The 14992-nt window shown below is 44.6% G+C and overlaps 1 long non-coding RNA gene across 1 annotated transcript; it reads right to left on the bottom strand.

Moving 5' to 3' along the window:
* Window positions 1–2420: 2420 nt before the first annotated feature.
* LOC140219330 (uncharacterized) lies at window positions 2421–14572 on the bottom strand. The gene is made up of 3 exons (XR_011895528.1): window positions 14419–14572; window positions 10402–10434; window positions 2421–2439 (listed from the first exon to the last, which is right to left on the bottom strand). It is a non-coding gene; the product is annotated as an uncharacterized lncRNA (long non-coding RNA).
* Between the last annotated feature and the right edge of the window lie 420 nt (window positions 14573–14992).

Raw genomic sequence — 14992 nt, 5'->3', positions numbered from 1 at the left:
TGTGGACTCATTGTCCGTTTGTTAACTTGGTAGGCTCCCCCTACACTGCTTCGCAAAACGCAGATACCCACAGGGCGTGGGTTTTGCCGGCAATTTTCACTCTTGCGCCGTCCGCCATTTATGGCTTAATCTTTCGATCACGCAGACGCCTACGAATTTTCGCCCAATAAAGCATGTAATGCTTTCGCATCAAAAAAAAATAAATGTTTGATTGATCCGCAAGAAATTTTTAACATTAGTTATCCGAAAGCGTTACCAACCGCTATCTCACGCTTTACTCATCGCCATCAATTTTTTATGTCACACTTACATATGTCACATGGAGCGTTGATTTCAGCTCTGATCATTATGTAATACTAATTACTACTTTAATGAACATGATGCAATATGTGAGAATGCGGTTTTCGATTTCCTATGCTCGCATAGGATTGTAGTCGAGAAGCCACGTAATTATGAGCCGGCAGCAGCACTAGCACGCAAAGTGAACACCAGCGCATTTGCGACAATGATAATTCAGCTGCGTTAGTAAAACCTATTCGTTTTTACAATTGGTGGCTAATCCTAGCTATTAGCTTGTTAATAACGTGTACTTACTTTACGGTTACAAGCTGTCGCTAGTAGCATCTAGCTTTTCTTTCTTTTTTTTGTTTTTGTTTTTACGGTCACTGCGTTCGCGGGAACAACACGCAAACAGACAGAGAAATAAAGAACAGATGCTGTTCGTAAAATATATGCTCACACATCTCGGCCAATCTGATGGAAGCAGCACGTTAGTAAGTACTGTGACTTTCTTTTTTTAAAGCTGCGCCACTGCTTTGGTGCAGGCGAGAATAGAGTGAACGAAAGAAAAATTAAAGAAAGTAAAAGCGAGGTATCACTTACTCGCTCATGCCTTGAAAGAGAGAGAGAGAAAAGGATTTTAGTTAGCTTGGTGCAGCATACGCTTGCGACTAGAAAAAAAAAAACAAGTGACTTTATTAAAAAATAAATAAAGAAAGGCCATGGTTCTGTCTCCGCGTTCATTGTGGTTGACGAATATGCTGAGCGAGTGATTTTAATCGGAGCGAATAATTAATGCCGGTCTAGGGGAGATTTCTTTTATCAAAATAAAGAAAAGCAAGAGAGATTTGATTGAAAAGAAAATGGCTAGTAGGCGAGCAAGAAAAGAAATGCTGCTTTGCTACTCTAACTGAATAGACTCAATATTATGAAATAGAGACCAGGACCAGAGTCCTTGACACAGGTTATATTAAGCAATACTAAAGTCGTTTGTACGGGCACGTGGACTTTCGGAATTGTCAATCTGCCTTCGTCGCACGCTGCTGTGAAGGCAGGAAAAGTGCTTGGTCACCAGCGCATGCTATTTCGACTGCGACCAATGGTGTAGGTACATCATATCGAGGAAAATAAACGTTGCGCGCTCGGACATTACCTTGTCACGAAAGTCATTACATGCACATGCTGTATTGGCCCTTTCGCATAACTGTTTTCTTTTTTAACTGAATCTACACATTGTACCAAAAGAGGCCCTCTGATCATCTATTACGTTTCAGGACTGGCACCTTTCTGACTTCTTGAATTTTGTTTGCTTAAATCGTAAAGTATGCACAATATACTCTTCAAGCCGAATAGAACTATTCGTTTTACGTTATAGTCGAAGGCTTTCAGCTGCGTTGTTAATTATTGGCCAAAGTTATTAGAAAGCGTTTCCTGACCTGCTTGTAAGAAACTCTACAGTATAGACGGCAGAAAGTATTATATGTCACGTGCAAATCCGCTTGCGACTTTCCTCGATATACCAAATTACAAGATCAGACATGTACATCGCACGCCGTGGTTGCTTAGCGGCTTTGGAGTCATATCTAATCCCGGCCACGGCGTCCGCAATTTCATTGAAGCGAATCGCAATAATCGCCCATGTACTTACATTAGGGTGAACGTTAATGAACCCCAGGTGCTCAAAATTATTCCGGTGTCCCCCACAGCAGCATGCCTTACAATCGAATCATGGTTTAGGCACATGTCACCTCAGAATTCATTTTTTTTTTTCACATGACCATTGCCTCGACTTTATCAATTATTGTTAAACACTATCGTCGTTTCACATAGTTTCCGAAACCTCGACTTTATGAATGATTGTTAAACACTATCCTCGTTTCACATAGTTTCCGTGGGGTATATACATATTTTTTTCATGATGTTACAATTCTTCGGGAAATTTTGACAATTTTCTTGGACGAAGGAAATTGTCCAAAGTGCACTGTGCAGTTAAAGCAAGTACACATCGTAAAAAAAGAGGGGGGCGGGGCGTGGATTGACTTGCCACCCCCCCCCCCCCCCAAAAGAAAGAAAAGAAGAGAAATTGCACAATTAAATGGAGCATAGCCGGAGCATGCAACAGCCTTATGTAAAAGAACTCACCACTCATGGACGACATCTCTGAAATATAAAAAAAAAACAAATAAATAAAACAAACAATGTGAAGTGAGCTTAATGTATGGTAGCAACGGGAGTGCCGGAAACATTTCTACGCTGCTTCCCTGCTACACTTTACATTTTCATTCCAAACCCAAAGCTCTCATGCTTACATGTACTAGTCTTGTGATACACACACGCGTATTCTTCAAGCGACACATGGTGTTTGCAATCTTGCCTTGCCCTTGCGCCATCTGAAGCCCTTACCTACGCAATAGCGGGTGTTTCAGCAGACTCTTTAAAAAAGAAATTTTCGCTGCCTGTGGTAGATACCACAATTCTAGTCCATGAGCTGGTCTAATCTAAGAAGCGGACATTACTTGCACCAAAAATTGAAACGCATAATCTGCTCATTTCATGAATTCACTAATAACGTTGTAAGCAATTCGCTTTTGCGCATATTGCAGTTTACAAATTCTCGAGCGGGCGTTCGGAAGGACGATGCACTTGGAAAGGATTCTGAGGAGGCCACCAGCTTCGAGATGTCTATTCCAAAGTTTGGGGAGAAACGCATCGGCGTTCCATTATTTTTGTGCTTCAACGCATAAAACGACATTTGGTTAAGAAAGTAAGTGGATCGGCAGTGAATTCTTGCTGCAGGTTTGACGGCGCATATATCGTAAATGGTGTCAGCCACACAAGTTCTTTCAAGTGGAAATGCCTTGCACTCTCATACGCTAGAATTTGTAAATTGAAATATCTGCCGTAGTGTAATTACATAAAATCTTAATTCGTGATTTTTTGTTAATTATTTGATTTTGCACGTCAACTTTTTGTGGAAGTAATCTCGGTCTCATTGTGTAGACCAGTTTATCGACAATGATTTTGCTATCTGCCACAGGCAATTAAATGTTTTTTGTAGTGTTCACCGAAACATCCTGTAACATGAGTCTCAAAAGCGACATGCGCTGAATGAGCTATCAAGAGCTTTGCGGGTTACGGACGCAGGCTATGTTTTATTTTTAGCGTTGCCGACTCCATGTCTTTAGCGTTGCTTGTGTAACAACGTGGTAAAGCACCGAGGTGTCCCGCATGCTTCCGAAGTATGCCTTGTTTTTTGCTCTTAATGAGAAACCTAAATGGACATATTCGCGTACTCTAAGCTTTCACTGAAAGCTAAGCTTCGGCCGCATTCTGTTATTTTTATTCAGGTGTGCCATTTCTTTTGACACTGAATGCCGAAGAAAAGGCGCCGCCATTGTCTCGAAAATGCGTTCATTTCGGTACAGAGTGTCCCAGGTGACTTGGGCCAAGCTGCTTAAAAAAATGATTCAACGAGACACAAAGATGCGACAAATGGCGTTTTCTTATAGTAGTGCCGTGCTAACTGGTAAATTTTATTGTTAACAACACTTGGTTCACTAGTGAAAATTATTACCTAACTAACTAATCGACTCTATAACTTCGAAAATTTAGACTCTACATTCTACATCGCATTCGAAAACATCACGTAAAACAGTTCCGGCTCCGAAAATTATACCTAGTTACTTTTTTTCTGTGTTTCAAGTTTGTGGCGCGAAAGGAGAGGAAAAATGAGAAACGAGCGCACAGCCACACCTATCATGCGCTCTGCTGACGTGCGCTGTAAAGGGCTTTCAGAGGACTTCCGTCGTAAATCTAGCACCAAACAATGGAACACAATTTGTAGGGGCGCTTCGCCGTGGAGTCTGGGTGGCTCCAGTAACGAGAAAAACGCGATTTTTTGCATTGCGATCGCGCTCAAAGCTCGCCTCGTCTGTCCAGATTATGTTGTGCAACACATGCGGATTGTCGTCTGTTCTCCCCGATAATCCATTTATCAGAGACCATCTGTGATCGGCAATGTTGGGCCTCAACTGCCTGATGGAAATGGACGTGACAAGGACGCAGGTTACTGCTTCTCAAGGTCCTCCATACCGTTTATTTGGAGATCAGAGCTTCGGCGCTCAAACTTCTCTCCAGAAGTGAGTAGAAAAGATGTCATTCTGTCGTGGTGTCTCGTAGCATCGAAGGACTATCGTCGGGCTTACTCGCGTGTCAGGACACCATGCAAGAAACAGTGCTTTTGCGTTGCTCCTGTTACCCCTCGCCGCTCCTAAGCCAAGAATCGTACTGGCTCCACGGAGAAAGAATTTTAACGAGAGGGGACACTCGGCGAAAACTGGCAACCGATTACACGTCACGCCTAGTGTTCGCCCCATCCGTTAGCTGACACAAACATAAAGAAAGGATGTGAAATTAACATACGGACAAGGTTTTCTTTTTACAGCGAAGTTGTCTGTGGCAAGGGTCCGGGACTTTATGGCGTCCTGGCGGAAAAACTCTCCGCTAAATTCTGTCCCCGAAAACATAGGAGTGAAAGAGCCAACAACAAAAGCAAGCGCATTTCACCGCTCGCGTTAGAGCTAGGTTTAACGGCCACCTATGTCTAATATGGCGCTTCGTGGCAGCTGTCTCTCTTGGATTGTATGACGTAGTGCGTGACGTAGAGTGCGCCCGATAAGGTGACAACGGGTAATTTTCCGTACCATGTCACCGCACCATTTCTATGAGAAGGGCACTCGTGATCCGTACGCTTGAAGAGCAGCGTGTCTACGAGGAGCGACAGTGAGAGCTGCGATGGGGAGACCGTCGACGTCGTGCCAACCTAGCGGCCCGAGAAGAACCGCGGGCCCGCGATGTGGTGCCTAAGCGACGAGCTAGAGGCGACGACAAATACCGCGACGCCGAGAATGCCACAAAGAGACGTGGACACCAAGAGGGCGCGGTGCTGAAATGCGACAGTGTCTTCCAACAGTTCCAAAGAGACTTTCTCTATGACAACTTCGGATCAAGCTGGCGAGTATGTGATCGCCTATGGTTCGATAATGACCTCTCGGAAATCAAGGGAATACGGTCGGAAGAGCGACGGCAGAAGACGGTGGATGTGCTGACGCGGTGCTTTCCCTGCGAGAACGTTGGGGAGCTTCGAAGGAGGCCCTGATGTAGGGTGACGTCCCTCGGTTCAGTACAACGCGTGCACTGTGCTTGAAGGTACGGTTCCACGTTTCTCGACGACGAACGGTTATGTGTACGCGCATGTGCGGGCACATATCTCCGGAAGCTCAATGCCGATGGGATCAGCTTCACTGGTCATGCACATTCAGCGAGTGGAATAGCTCATGGTGTTTTTTTCTTTGTTCTTTTCCTGCAAAAAGTAAAAGTTTTTCTTATAAATGAACCTATACTCTGCGGCTTATTTTTGTTGCGTTACCTAGCGACAAGCTAACGGCATTGCAGACGCGCCAGATGCATGCGTGAAGCGGCAGTCACACAACCAAAGCGAGCGTGGCCGGCTGCGCATGTGAAGTTAGCCTACTTGACAACCCGTCCATCTTGTCCTTTCTTTCTTTCTTTATGCATCGAGCTTATTGGGCTCCCGGCGAATTCTTGCATTCCTTCTGCACTTCAACACGGCACCATTGCACTACAGGAATACGGCGAGGTCGGAAATTTTGTTGACAGTCTGCGACGCAGTTCGAGCAATTTACACTTTTGTGGCACGGAACCGAGACATGTGAAGCAGTTAGTGAAACATATCTTGGCCGTCCTGGCATAGTTAATTTGAGGTAATGACTCGTACTGGGAGATGTTTGGGACGCTTTCTACGGGCCCCAACGCCATTGTAAATTATTTTGGCAGTTTTCGGGCCCACTCGCCGCAACCGGGTTTGTGATGCAGTTAGCGAGAAACTTCTTGGCCGTGTGACGGGGTTAGTTTCACGCGTAATAAATCTTACTGTGACAAGTTTGTGACGCTTTCTCTGACCCCAAACATTATTTTAATGAGGTTTCTTACTTTTGGCGATACCTTGAGGCACGTTCGCCGCATCTAGCTTTGTGACACAGTTAGCAAAAAGCAGCTCGGCTATGGGGACAGTTGATCAGGCGTGTAATGAAGGTTAGTGGGACAAGTTTGGGATGCTTTCTATAGCTCCGCAACTTATACTATATTTTGGTATTCACACTTGTCGGAAACGCTACTAGCGATCGCCAAGAATGATAACAAAATTGTGGGTTCTTTCCGCAGGCAGAACACGCACAGGGTAACGCAGAGGGGCTCAAAAACAAGAAGCTTGAAAATTCTGCCTTCTGAAAAACTGAAAACACGCTTTGCGCCCACGAATTTGTTTTGACTGCGAGTGGAAGGCATTCTCAGAGCTTCTAACATGGTCTGGCTGAGAGCCTTTCTGGCTACCTCTGCGTGCGTAGCGTGCCATCGCGTCGACTGAGAAAAAGTTGTTTTGGAAACACGCCGTCACCCATCTCTTTGTGCTCTTAAAGATAATGAGATTATGCCCAGGAATGGGTGAATGCTTGGAAATCGTACATATTCTTCATATCTTATGGTATCGTCAGGGACGAGTGGGGAATTCCTTTCGTTTGTAATGTCGCCGATTCACCACTTTCGCACTTTTCACCTCTTCACTTAGTTTTCCCATAATGACTAAATACCAAAATGACGCAAGCCTGTAATTTACTTTATTCCCTGATGCTGTCCGGGGGAGCTTGGCACGGCAACTACCACTGCTTACCTGGTGCCACAGTGAAGTATGAATGCACGAAAAGCCCGGAGCAAACATTTATATAGAGCACAATAAACTATTCCTCATGTACAAGGCGTTTTGCGTCTACTTATTAAATTGCACGTGGCAAATATTCGGTGGATGCTTGTAAAATTGTGTTCGCAATCATTTTTACAAAATAACGAAACGATCCCGCGCAAAGGACGGGCACGTGATTGAGGAGTAAAAGCACAAATAAAATAAATGCCGCGCCGATCAGCGCAACCGTGCCAGCTAGCGTTCAAAACGCGTGAGCCCAAAACAGAAACGAGAGGTGTGGTTCAGGTGTAATCGCATCCGCTTGGTGCCTTAGATAGAATTCGGCCGCTGGGCTCATTCAGAGTGTCCGCTGTTGTTGCATGTCTTTCTCTATGCAGGCTCTTTCTTCATGAGAGTGGGGCATATTCTTTCTTACAAGACACGCACGCTAAAGGATTCAAAATTGTGGCGCGTTGCTTTAAGTCCATAGCATTCGCGCGTATAGCATATACTTTTCTCGAGACTATTTGAGTGCTAAATAATTCGGGCTGATGCTTTACTTGCAGCTTCACCGTGCTACGTCACTCGGACAGTTTTTCCACCAGCTCTTTTCTGCCCTCTTCTTTTCCTTGTAAAGCAAAGAGCAGCAATCAATCCAGAGAATTGATTTCCTTTCTCGGCTTCGCTTCCGTCACGCTTGTTATCGGCTGCCTAAGCCGTGGCTCACTAAGAGGCAGCGCCCCGATGAAGCTTGCGCGTTCGAGTAGGCAACAAAGACACCAAAGCGTTGTCATTGTTTCGAGAGGATCATGGCAGTCAACGAGCGGTGAAAGTTATTTGTACCCGCTGCTGTATGGCGCTCGATTAGCGTCTATCTCCTCCTTTTCCGTCACAAATTTGTAACGTAGAATAATTAATTAGGAACAATTTAGTGGTTTCGACAGCTTTTGAACATGATCTTTGCGAATGTGACGCAGAACTACACTTCCGAATTTCCGCAATTCTGCAAGTAATTGTTTAGACAATTAATTTTTGCAAGTTAGACAAACGATGACAGTTACAAAAAATCACTGGCATACGCGCTAGTATACCACAAAAAGAAAGCTTTTGCGCGAACCTTCGCCGTATGTTGTTTTTTTTTTTTTTTAACTTAGCTTGGCCCGAGTTGCCTAGGACAAACTGTATACTTTATGGGGCCCCACTGCATTTGGGGTTGGCCACTTTTCTGGCCATGTTTAATAATGTTGCTCGACGTCCTACTCGCTCACCCACCTGGCAGAGGAGGAGGTGCCCCCTGGGTCACCACAATATGGAACGCTGTTCTAAAGGTCTCGATGCGTTCAGCGTAATGGTAGCAGTTTGGTGTGCTTCTATGCGTAGACGGTCCAAAATTACACCAAAGCTAACGTTTTCTAAACTTGCAGTCTGCACTCTTTGTCAGGTGCCTCCACTGGGCCATGGCTTGCTACAGTAAAGAGTCAGTGCTACACGAATAGTCAGGCAGACACAAGCGCATCACAGAGCATGATCCCACGCTGGAACACAGTAGAAAACGACATAGTTTCGGTGTCTGCGCATGCGACAGCTCGATGTGAGGATAAGCTGACGAAACGGCACAACATTTCATGCAATGTACTAGAGGGAACTTCTGCGTTGCAGTTGACCTGCCATGGGAATGATGGGAAGCACATGAACTTGTCTGATCTTCGCCCTTGTGGAATCAGGCGTTTTTGTGGCTTTGTATATTACGTTTTATATGTCTTCATTGTCGTAAATTTCAGAGCAATCTAAGCACTTCGAAGTGCAGGAGACGCTGCGAACACGCACAATCGGTACTAATTGCAACGATTGAGCATGTCGAGGTGGCCAAATCGAAACGCGCCAAGCGTCTCAAGTCACTGGCAAGCCCGCGATAAATTTCCACATCGCCTATTGTTTCACATCACCTATCGACACATGCGTCCATGGCTCAATGGTTTGAATATCGGGCTTTCGTGCTAGAGGTCCTGTGTTCGAATCCTGCCTTCGAACAATTTAATTAATGCCTATTTAATTATTTATTAGATAGTAAATTGTCTAAAATGACGACTTTACGAAGTCACAGAGCCGTTTCAAGCCATTATGAGGAAGTTTAGGCATATCCAGGTATTTCCCATAATTCCGATGTTTGCGCAACTACTCTCATAGCAGCTCCCGTAAACAGTAGCGCAAGAACTCCGTTTAGTAATTATTGTATGAAAACGTATACATGCTGCGGTGCGAAACAAAATAAAAATATGCATACATTCGAATTGTGTTTCACTATTTCTCTTAGCTTTAATTCGTCTATTCAAGCGTCATTTTGCGCAAATAACAGATGTTGCCTTGAATAATTCTCGATGTCAGGTGTCACGACAAGCGATGTCACAATGCAAACATCGTGTAGGCAGGCGCACTAGCACGTGCACATCATCCTCCAGCTTGGAGCGCGGCCGCCGCTAGGAGAATGGAGAACTGCGTTCCGTTTGAAATCTCAGATCTTCCCACGGCGCATAGCGATCTATTACTTTGCAGACATGATCGTCATCGCACAGTGTATGCTCTGCGCTTGTCAGCTCAAAATGACAAGGCCTGGTGATGAGCCCCTTAAGAGACAGTTCTGGAATGCCGTACGGGGGCCTTAGGCACCCGAAACGTAAGCACCTTGCGTGAAGCTTCGGGCTCCAAGCGAGCCTCCGGGCGTGCTACCAAAAGAAAGTTTATGGAATCCATTTCGTGCCGATCAATGTGATTCAGAAGCACGCCGGTACCTAAATCGGTCGCCGCTAACCGCCGGCAGCAGGCTGACGCCTCTACATCCCTGATCCATTCCAGCCCAGCGTCCTAGACACAAGACCATGGATCAGGTATAGTCGCGGTCGGCCAAAGGCGGCTTCAGTGGGGAACGCTGATGGCGGACTGTCAAAGCGGCTCACTCTCCGTTGAACAGTTAGTGCGGAAACCGTCGTGGTTGCTTAACGACTTCGGCGCTGCACTGCTCAGCACGACAGTGCCGGTGGAAATCTCGGTCGCGGTGGACACCTTTCGATGCGGGCGTATAATGTCAAACATCTCCGTGTACCGTGCATTGGGTGCAGGCTAACAATGCCCAGGCGGTCGAAATCGATCCAGAGTCGCGCACTAATGGCATGCCTCATATTCACAACGTGCTTTTGGCACATAAACCCCGGCATTCTTGTTTTAACAGTTACTAAGGAAAAGCAGTGGCTACGCGCTGACAGCTGGTAAGTAGCAAGTACGGATGATGACTTGAGAATTCGGCCATGGATTCACAAATCTTTCTGGATTCGCTTATAGCAATGACAGCAATAATTCACCGTACTTACCTGACTGGGACACTTCGGACATCATTGATTCCGCTAGAACACAAAGAGAACAGGTGAAAGTTTAGACAAGCTGCATGCAATATTCGCCAAAATAAATAACATTATCATTACAATTTAGAAAGCGGATTTAATGGTAATACATACGAAACGATTCTTTCTTAATGAAAAGAGCGCTACGAAGACGCGGACTAAAAAAACAACATGCTCGACGGACACGTCGTGCATGTTGTGCATTTAGATGTTGACCATTTAGACCAGTTTAGTCCACGTCTTCGTAGCGCTCTTTTCATTAAGTATGCAAAACTACCTCGCCCACATCAAGCTTCTGCTAAAACGATTCTTATTGCCCACTTGACGAGGGAGAACTACTATTGATGTTTTCACCTTTCCTTGAGCCTACAATTTCTATTCACTAACCAAGCTTTCGTATAGAGTTGGCAGAAATATATATATATATATACATATGAGCAGTGTTCGTGTATTTAGCAAAAATCAGCTAAATGCGCAAGCATTACTTGATGAGGCAGTCATTACTTGCACAAGGAATCAAGTTGAATTACTGAAATTGACAAAATTTCAATAGTCGACCTGTTGGCTATAAGCATTAGAGCATGCCTTGCAACTTGCGAACTTTTAGTTCTAAAGAACAACCGAAATGGAGCAAAATTTGGAACAGACTAGTGAGATAAGAGGTGCCAATTATGTGGTAAAAATGAACTGATCTCCACAATATTTTGGGGGGGGCGAATGGTACTTCTTTGCATTAAAGCACGAAAAACAATAGTCAGGTCAATGTATTTCGTCGCATATTTTGGAAACGCATATCTTGAAACAGGTGTCATCATCAGAATTCGTTCCAGTTGTCTATGCCTTGTCAAGTCACCTGCTATACAGAAAACAATTAGGTAAAAAGCACAATTTTGTTGTCTAGCAGTACATGCATTTACAGTTGTGCAAGTGATGTCCACTTCGATTAATCCAGCCTACGGAGTATATTTCTGCTGCATATCGCAAACAATGGTCAAATATCTTTACTTTCCTCGAAAAAGGAAAAGCTTGGTATGTGATCTCCAAGGTGCACAACAAAACATTCAGCTGCCAGTAAACGCTTAAATCTCTCTGTCGTATGCATTTTTCTTTTTGCAATCTATTACAGTTCCGCACCAAACAGACTAGTCAAAGCCATCGCATTGCAGGATGTGTTTACGCTACTACAAAGGCCCATGTGTGAGGTAACGTGAGGCTAAAAACATACTCTGTGGAATGTTCACTGCGGTATATGTATATATTACACTGTCTAGTTTATTATTTCAAGGAAAATGTTTTTTGTCTCTTCGTCGCACTTCGCGTGTTCCATCTATCCGAGTTGACAACTGATTGTGCGACTTGGTAAGCAACACTGAGTATGTTACCGAATAGGCAACTTGGTCGACCGACTACGTGGAACATGGCATGTGACACGGGGTGTGTGTGCCCATTCTTGGTGAATGACCCAGGATGGGTATGTGGGACTACGCATGCAGCCGAACATACAAACAGAAGAGATAGCAAACAAAGAAATTTGCAACAAAAAATTGAGGAAGTAGGGTACGCAGAAGGCGGTACTTTTTTTTCAATTTGTTACATGCGTGTGATGGCGTTGCGTTTGGCTAAACACAGCGCTGCTGTTGCACCGATACCATTCAGTTTGCGTAGATTTGTATTCTAGTGACGTCATTCAGTACACTTCCAGCATTAGCGTTACGTTTGCATCAGACTTATTTTAACACTCAAAGAAGCATGTCAACGACCTTTGTGTACCAGCACCGGTTCGCACATATACACAGGATCCACTTTTTTTTTGTTCTTGTTGTTGTGAAGGCATCCTTTTCAGCGAAAAATCGCGTGACAGGCGGCTGCTACGCGGAGACTGCTGCTACCTCAAAGAACACTGAGAGCGGCTATTGCGCCTGTAGTCGAGCAGGGCAAGGCAGCTGCTGGTCTCTAGTACCCCTATTTATTTATTTATTTATTTATTTATTTATTTATTTATTTATTTAGATTACCCTTAAGGGCCTTCACGCGAGCGTAATACATAGGGGGGGGGGGGGGGGGAAGGCACAAACATGAAATATACACAAGACATAAAATTACAGGAACTAAACACCCACGCACAAGGAACATAAAATAAATAGATATGAACAAGGGGTATATGCACTTAGTCATGAAAACACAAGAACATTTTACATAATTTGTTAATATGTGCATATAACAATAAGTAATAATCTGCTACCACTAACCGTTTTCTTCCAACAAGGTTTGGAAAGATGGTAAGTTAGCTTCAGTAGCTATGCGTAATGGTAGGTTATTCCATTATATTATTGTGCAAGGAATAAATGATTTTGCGTACAGCGATGAGCGGCACATTATGCGTTTTACTTTGTTAGCGTGGTCACGGCGCGGAAAAACTGCAGGGGGGGGGGGGGGGTAAAAAGAATTCATCGTGTAGCGTGGAATGGGTGATAAAGTTTATGAAATAAGGTTAGGCGAGCAAACTTCGGTCGACGTGATAATGATTCCAGCAAGGCACGTTGTTTTAACAAGGTGACGCTGGTTAAGCGTGAATAATCTGAAAATATGAAGCGAACAGCACGGTTTTGCAGAGATTCAATGTTGTTGATTATGTATGCTTGATCGGGATCCCATATGGAAGAAGCATATTCAATTTTTGGGCGGATCAGCTTGATATAAGCAAGTTTTTTTAAGTGTGAACGGGGGTGCCTGCTTGAGGTTACGCTTAGGACCGAATGCTCGGCTAGCTGATGCCAAGACGGTGTTAATATGGTAATGCCAAGTTAAGTCAGACTGAAGATGAAGGACAAGATACTTGTAACTTGGCGCAAGTTCTACTCTAGCATCTTTGAGAAAGTAGGTGGTAGGAAGTCGAGTGGAACGATTGGTTTATGGCATTAGCTTGGTTTTAGACGTATTTAAGGACATTAACCACGAGGAGCACCAAGCGGTCACCGCATCAAAATGAGTTTGTAAGGAAAGTCGGTCAGCGTCATTACTAGTATCAAGATATATAACACAATCATCTGCGAATAATCGAATTCGAGATGACACACATTTGGGTAGATCATTAATATAAATTAAGAAAAGTATGGGACAGAGTACGCTGCCTTGTGGGACTCCAGATGTTAAAGGAACAGAAGAAGAGTTACAGCCATTAGCACAGATGAATTGTTGTCTGTTGGACAGGAAATCTTTAATCCATGCAAGAACGTTTGGGTGAATATTTAAGTGTGTTGATTTGATCAGAAGTCTGCGATGAGGAACGCGATCAAAAGCTTTAGAGAAGTCAAGAAACACTCGTTGTGTCGGCAGCGGCAGGCAGCGGCGGCCCGGCGTCCGGCGAGCTACCGACGCAGAGAGGGAGACGCGGAGCCAACTGCTCCTGATGAAACCGAACAAAGGACTCAGCCGGCTAGCAGCCGTTTATTACACGTAGACTTCACTCGCCAGATGGCACCTCCTGATTGCTACAAGCTCGACACATGACCGAAGGGGGGTGCGCCATCTAGCTAGACTACACCGGAACATAAATGAATTGTAACCAGGAGATCTCTCAGAGGGAGACACTATACCACAACACTGTGTCAACTTGGAATCCTTCGTTAAATGCGTTAAATATATCGTTAGTAAATCTGGCGAGCTGTGTGTCGCATGAATAACCCCAGCGAAAACCGCTCGAATTGACCCGTTTTCTCGCTAGTCCTATTTGCTTCCGAGAGATCATTTAGCTTGCAAAAAATAATATATTCAGTTCGATCCGCTGAATCTCCTAACTTATTTTGGCATTGTGCCTTTTCCTGCCTCTCAGAGAGAGCTGGAGGGCTGTAGGAAGAAGTCGATACGTAAGCACTTCCTGGTTAGCCTCGACAGATATCTACGCGCGGCTTTCCAGGGTACTCTAAGCTCAATATCTGCAGCTATTGTGGGGAGGGAAGCGTGAAGGCAAACGCGATGGACTCTTACCCATGGCGAATTGTGGAGAGCGGAGAGCGCTGCTGGAAGCTGCTGTTCAGCGACCGTTGGAGAGCACGCGCAGGCCAGGCTCGCTCAGTCTCACGTCCTCTTCGTTCCTTGGTGGCAGCCGGGCACGAGAAGCTGGCCATCAGCGAATACTTGTCAAATTACTGTTTCTCGCAGATATTACTCATTGAATATGACTGGAATTCACAAGTTCTCAGTTGAAAAGTGACGGGTATCGCCTCAAAATTTGTCCATATACAAGCTCATCGTCTTCAGCTCATCTGTCACAGCATGTGCCAGAAGTATTTAGCTGATGCTAAATTTGAAACTTTCTTAATTAAGGTATTTTTACTGTGGTTTTTATGCAATAACTGTCCACTTCCTCGAACAATCTGTATCAAACAGGAGAATTATGCCACTTGCCATGTGCGACTTAATAAACATTCTACAGGGATGGAAAAATAAAAAAAAGAAGAAACAACATCTGTTGTCTACTTCAACAAAGTGTAGTGTAAGCAGCTATGGGTCGGGCCCGAAAAGAACTTTCGTCTCACTTTCGAAATACCGTCTTCCCCCA

The sequence above is a fragment of the Dermacentor andersoni genome, chromosome 7 (genome assembly GCF_023375885.2).
Source record: "Dermacentor andersoni chromosome 7, qqDerAnde1_hic_scaffold, whole genome shotgun sequence".
Classification (NCBI taxonomy): Eukaryota; Metazoa; Arthropoda; class Arachnida; order Ixodida; family Ixodidae; genus Dermacentor; species Dermacentor andersoni.
This window is presented reverse-complemented; position numbering and strand designations above follow the sequence as displayed.